We start from the raw sequence: 6,254 nt of genomic DNA, 5'->3' as shown, positions 1-6,254 counted from the left end.
GGGGGGAGAGGAGTGGGAGGAGGGGGAGGGAAAAGGGAGACGGGGAGGGAAATGGGAGGTGGGGAGGAGGTGGAAATTTTTTTTAATATAAAATTATATTACAAAAAAAAGAAACACCCTTATTTTATAGTTCAGTGATAAAGGAATTGTCTCTAATGCTTTCCACTATGTTAGGTCCCCAGATACCATAAGACATGTAAACCAGCCATAGCCTGCTGTGTTGCATGGAAAAGGCTTTTAAAAAACCTTTCTTATTGTTAAATGCCACCAAGAGTTATTTAGGAGACCTCTTTGACTTTCTCTTTTCCTTCCTCCCTCCCTTCCTTCCTCCCTTCCTTCTTCCCTTCCTTCCTTCCTCCCTCCCTTCCTTCCTTTTTTATTATTTGTTGGGCTGATTTTTTGTTTGTTTGTTTCTCTGTATAGCCCTGACTATTCTGGAATGTACCCTGTAGACCAGGCTGGCCTCGCTGGCCTTGAACTCAGAGATCCGCCTGCCCCTGCCTCCCAAATGCTGGGGTTAAAGGTGTGTGCCACCACTGCCTGATGGCTTTCTCTTTTTCTAGTTTTTTGTTTCTTTCAACACGTCCCCACCTCCTGTGATGTTCCATAGGACAGACAACTGCTATATGTCAAATTATAGACATATATTTCTAGACTCTGGAACCTGGTTTCATTCAGTGGCGACCCAGGCCTAAGAGCACCTGACTCTGGCCTCAGGGAGTAACCAAGACTGACCCTGTCTTCCCACGGTGACTCCTTCTGAACTGATCAAAGCCCGGGTTCCAGCCAATGAGAAGGTTTTTGTGGTCTCGTTAACATTAAAAACCCCAGAGGAAACGGGCTTGTATTAACAAGCTTAAAGGTGAAAATCCAGCAGGCCGAGGATGGAATTAAGAAGGCCTAAAGAAGCCAGGTCCTAAATGACAGACATCCTTGATCTACTCACGCTGGAAAAGGAGTCTTATTTCTCAGGGACTTTCATATGGGATTTTCAAGGATCGTCTTCCTTAAGCTGGGTGAGGTGTGCCTGCTGATCTTAGTACTCCCTGTGTTCCCAAGGGCAGCAGAGCCTTGGGGAGCTGTTTGAGGATGGGGTGCTGGGTCTAGCACGACGGCAAATTCACAGACTCCTGTGATACGGAGACTGAGATAGGAGAATAATGACTCCCAGGTTAGCCTGGGCTACAGAGTGAGAGCCTTGGTGGAGAGTGTTGGCATTCAGGCATATCTGAGCCTGCCCCCTGGGGACCTAGCAGAGTGCAGCACCCTGCGTCGCTCCCGTGGGAGTGGCAGGTAGTAAGTACCCTGGCTCTGTACATCAGCCCTGTCTTTACGTTGTTCCTTCGTCCGTTGTCCCCAGTCTCCCCCCCTCCCCCTCCCCCTCCCCCTCCTCCCCCGTCTCTCTCTCTCTCTCTCTCTCTCTCTCTCTTTCCGCTCCTGTCCCCCAGAGGCTGGTCTCCCCGCCCCACTCCCCCCTTTTCCCATTCCTCTTCTCTCAATAAAACTTCTCACTTAAGCTCCAATGTGTCTGTCTCGCACCTGCCCGGAGACTCCTTGCGGTCCAATCTCGCGCTGTATCTTAACAGACAGGGTGAGCAGATAAAGCATTCAATAGATCTTTATCCTACAACTACTTCCTGATTGATTTTCCTTTCTTTCCCGGTTTATAAAACTGGGGTAAGGAAGGAGGTTCTAGAGAGAAAAAACAAAACATAGAAGGACTCGGTACGTTTCAGAGAATCTTGGTTTCCTTGGCTCCCTTCCTCCTTCCCTCTCCTAACCACCTGCCGCCCCTAAATCCTCCTGTTACTCTCAGGCAATTAATTGCCAGGCTCCAGGCTCCAGTTCCTAATTAACTCATCCTTTCCGCTCTTGCTCTAACTGCCCAGAACAGGGCCCGTGTTTCCTGCTGAGATGAATCTCCTGTTCCTCTTTGCTGCCCGCCTGTTCTCTGCGCGCCTACCAGCCCCAGCTACTGAATTAGCCCAGCGAAGGTGTCTCTCTCATAAAGCTTCCGCTAGTCCCCTTGCCCTGAAGATTTTCTCCACTAGGCCGGTCCACGTGCTTTGTGAAAGGCCTCCTCCCTCTGCTCCTTCTGGGGGGTCACATTTGCTGACTTGCCTGCACCCTGAGGTTCAGGACATGTTATCTCTGGTAGTGGTTTCCAGAAGTATGGTCCCCATAGGCTCATCTGTTTGAATGCTTAGTCGCCAGGGGTGGCCCTACTGGAGAGGGATTAGGAGGTGTGGCCTTGTTGGAGGAAGGGTCGCTGGGGATGGGCTTTGAGGTTTTCAAAAACTCAGGTCAGCCCTCTTCCTGTTGCCTGTGGATCCAGATGCAGGATTCTCAGCTGTTTCTCCAGCACCATGTTTGCCTGTGCGCTGCCATGTTTTCTGCCACAAGGATAATGGACTAAATCTCTGAAACTGTAAGCAAGCCCCAATTAAATGCCAGCTTTCTGTTTGTTTAGTTTGGTTTGTTTTTTTCTAGACAGGGTTTTCTTGTAGCCCTGACTGTCCTGGAACTTGTTCTGTAGGCCTGGCTAGCTTCTAGCTAGGTGATCCTCCTGTCTCTGCCTCCCAAGTACTGGGATTAAAGGCTCAATGCTTTCTTTTATGAGTTGCCTTGGTAATGGTGTCTCTCACTGACTACAACACCTCTGCATCTTGACATCTGAAAAAACAAAACAAAACAAACAAACAAACAAAAAAAAAACAACAGGAAAAACCATCATTTCCCCCCTCATTCTGTTCCCCTGAAGCAGGTCTGAAAAGTTTCATTCTAGGGGTGCTTTTCTAGACCATGAAGAAAGGGGACTTCTGATCCCTGAAGACACAGAGATGGCAAGAATAACCTGAGCAAACAGGTCTGGTGGTGTGATTGCTGTCTTTGTTCCATTTTATCTTCCCACGACCATACACTATTCATCAAACAGCATAAGACTGCCCAGGCTTCTGTGTTTTTTCACGCCTTCATTTCTAAGGCTCTGCTGTCGCAGAGAAGTTATACATACACTTAGATGACTTCCTCTTGATTATTTATCTTCTGTTTTAGGTGCCTCAGCCATGAACCTAGCAATGGGCAAGGAAGGTATCGTCCCTCACAATCCCGCGTGTTGTAGGGCTTACACACTCCTGTGATCGTGATGAGTGACACACCTAACTCCCTCGCACACTGGGAGTGAGTTGGTAACTTACCCACAATGCCTAGTATAGGAAGTATCCATCAAACGCTGCAATGCCCTTTGGATGCACTGCACTAAGCCTGGTAGCTCGCTTTGTTCTCTAGCGCCGAGGGGTGTAATTAGTTAATCTCTGTGCTGTGCTTTCTTCCCCACTTCTCCTTTCTACTTCCTGACTGTGGGACAGCCTTGCCAACACTAGGATCGAGGAAGTGCTAACTCCCGATGGTAGAGCGAATGTGACAGCTAATTAATATCACAACAGCCAGCATTCGCGTGGCCTGGTTATCTGTTATTCAGGATCCCAGAGGGGAGGGTGTGAAACAGCCTTCACCGCTGTTGCCCCAGAAGGGTGATGGACTTACAGGGAGGGAAGGTTTGCTTCATCTGAAAGGTTCACGGATTTCTGTCCTGGGGCAGAACATCAGGAGCCTGTGGAGGAAAATGATTCACCTTGAGGCAACCTGGAGAGAGCGAGAGGCACTGAGAGGCCAGGCAAAACACACCCTTCAGATGCACTTAGGTGACTACTTTCTCCAGCCCGGCCCCACCCTCAACTGCCCACTCGGGAAGAACTCCTCAGTGGATTGACTCACTGGTTAAGATTAGTGTCCTCATGGTCCAGTCACCTCCCAACAGCGCCTCCAGATGGGGACCAGGCTTTGAACATGTGAGCCTCCGGAGGGAGGTGGGCTGTGACAGGACTCGCAGTCAAACCTTTGCATACAGCTGGTGAAGAGAAACAAAAGTCAGTGGCTCTCCAGAATATTAGCTAACGGGCTGGTCAGTGATTGAAAGTGTGCCCGCTGGGTTAGCCCACAGCCTGTTTTTGTGCACACAAAAATGTGTGTTCATGTACAGACAAAAGGGATTAGGAGGTGTGGCCTTGTTGGAGTAGATGTGTCTTATTGGAGGAAGTGTGTCACTGAGGGGGAGGGCTTTGGGGTTTCAAAAGCCCAAACCAGGCCCAGTCTCTCTCTGTTCTTGCTGCCTGTGGGTTCAGATGTAGAACTCTCAGCTGCTTCTTCAGCACCCTGTCTGTCTGAACGCTGCCATGCTTCCTGCCATGACGTTAACGGACTAAACCTTTGAAAGTGTAAGCAATACAATGGAAAAAAGAGAGCATCTTCAACAAATTGTGCTGGCAAAACTGGATGTCAATCTGTAGAAGAATGAAAATAGATCCATATCTATCACCATGCACAAAACTCAAGTCCAAGTGGATTAAAGACCTCAATATCAGTCTGAACACACTGAACCTGATAGAAGAGAAAGTGGGAAGTACTCTACAACACGTAGGCACAGGAGACCACTTCCTATGTATAACCCCAGCAGCACAGACAGTAAGGGCCGCATTGAATAAATGGGACCTCCTGAGACTGAGAAGCTTCTGTAAAGCAAAGGACACTTGCTAAGACAGAAAGGCAACCCACTGACTGGGAGAAAATCTTCACCAACCCCGCAACTGACAAAGGTCTGATCTCCAAAATATATAAAGAACTCAAGAAACTAGACCGTAAAAGGCTAATCAACCCAATTATAAAATGGGGCACTGAGTTGAACAGAGATCTCTCAACAGAAGAAGTTCAAATGGCCAAAAGACACCTAAGGTCATGCTCAACTTCCTTAGCGATCAGGGAAATGCAAATCAAGACAACTTTAAGATACCATCTTACACCTGTCAGAATGGCGAAAATCAAAAACACCAATGATAGCCTTTGCTGGAGAGGTTGTGGAGAAAGGGGTACACTCATCCATTGCTGGTGGGAATGCAAACTTGTGCAACCACTCTGGAAAGCAGTGTGGAGGTTTCTCAGGAAATTCGGGATCAACCTACCCATGGACCCAGCAATACCACTCTTGGGAATATACCCAAGAGAGGCCTTATCACACAACAAACGTATATGCTCTACTATGTTTATAGCAGCATTGTTTGTAATAGCCAGAACCTGGAAACAACCTAGATGCCCTTCAATTGAAGAATGGATGAAGAAAGTATGGAATATATACATATTAGAGTACTACTCAGCAGTAAAAAACAAGGACTTCTTGAAGTTTGCAGGCAAATGGATGGAAATAGAAAACACCATCCTGAGTGAGGTAAGCCAGACCCAAAAAGAGGAACATGGGATGTTCTCACTCATATTTGGTTTCTAGCCATAAATAAAGGACATTGAGCCTATAATTCGGGTTCTTAGAGAAGCTAAATAAGAAGGAGAACCCAAAGAAAAACATATAGGCATCCTCCTGAATATTAACCTTCATCAGGCGATGAAAGGAGACAGAGACAGAGACCCACATTGGAGCACCGGACTGAAATCTCAAGGTCCAATCAGGAGCAGAAGGAGAGAGAGCACGAGCAAGGAACTCAGGACCACGAGGGGTGCATCCACACACTTAGACAATGGGGATGTTCTATCGGGAACTCACCAAGGCCAGCTGGCCTGGGTCTGAAAAAGCCTGGGTTAAAACCGGTCTCACTGAACATAGCGGACAATGAGGACTACTGAGACCTCAAGAACAATGGCAATGGGTTTTTGATCCTACTGCATGTATTGGCTTTGTGGGAGCCTAGGCAGTTTACTAGACCTAGGCACCTTACTAGACCTGGATGGAGGAGGGTGGTCCTTGGACTTCCCACAGGGCAGAGAACCCTGATTGCTCTTTGGGCTGACGAGGGAGGGGGACTTGATTGGGGAGGGGGAGGGAAAGGGGAGGCGGCGGTGGGGAAGAGACAGAAATCTTTAATTTAAAAAATTAAAAAAAAGGAAAAAAAAGAAAAAAAAGTGTAAGCAAGTCCCTGTTAAGTGATTTGGGTTTTGTTTGTTTGTTTTGAGTCAGGGTTGCTTGGTAAATACTTTACCAAGAGAAACTTACCAGTGTGCTCTGCTGGGAAGGTGAGAGACCTCAAACAGGAAAACATGCCACCATCAGGTGTCTACCTCATACTAGACCATAAGTGATGGTACAGGCGCTGGAAAAGCATCTTCTATACATCACTGTCCCCAGGTCTTACAAAATCTCCCTCCAAACCACGGCTAAACGTTCAGAGTTCTTATCTCTATGAGGTTGC

The 6,254-nt window shown here is 47.6% G+C and overlaps 1 long non-coding RNA gene across 2 annotated transcripts in view; it reads right to left on the bottom strand.

Moving 5' to 3' along the window:
• LOC126508685 (uncharacterized) overlaps window positions 1-4,131 on the bottom strand; it is a 13,470-nt gene extending 9,339 nt beyond the window's left edge. For both annotated transcript variants that reach the window (XR_007593939.1, XR_007593938.1), the window contains exons 1-2: window positions 3,778-4,131; window positions 3,547-3,613 (exon numbers count right to left, since the gene is read on the bottom strand). This is a non-coding gene — a long non-coding RNA (uncharacterized lncRNA). The remainder of the gene's footprint in view (window positions 1-3,546; window positions 3,614-3,777) is intronic.
• Between the last annotated feature and the right edge of the window lie 2,123 nt (window positions 4,132-6,254).

This window comes from Alexandromys fortis, unplaced genomic scaffold, assembly GCF_014885135.2.
Source record: "Alexandromys fortis isolate MF-2015 unplaced genomic scaffold, M_Fortis_MF-2015_v1.1 scaffold_86, whole genome shotgun sequence".
Lineage (NCBI taxonomy): Eukaryota > Metazoa > Chordata > Mammalia > Rodentia > Cricetidae > Alexandromys > Alexandromys fortis.
This window is presented reverse-complemented; position numbering and strand designations above follow the sequence as displayed.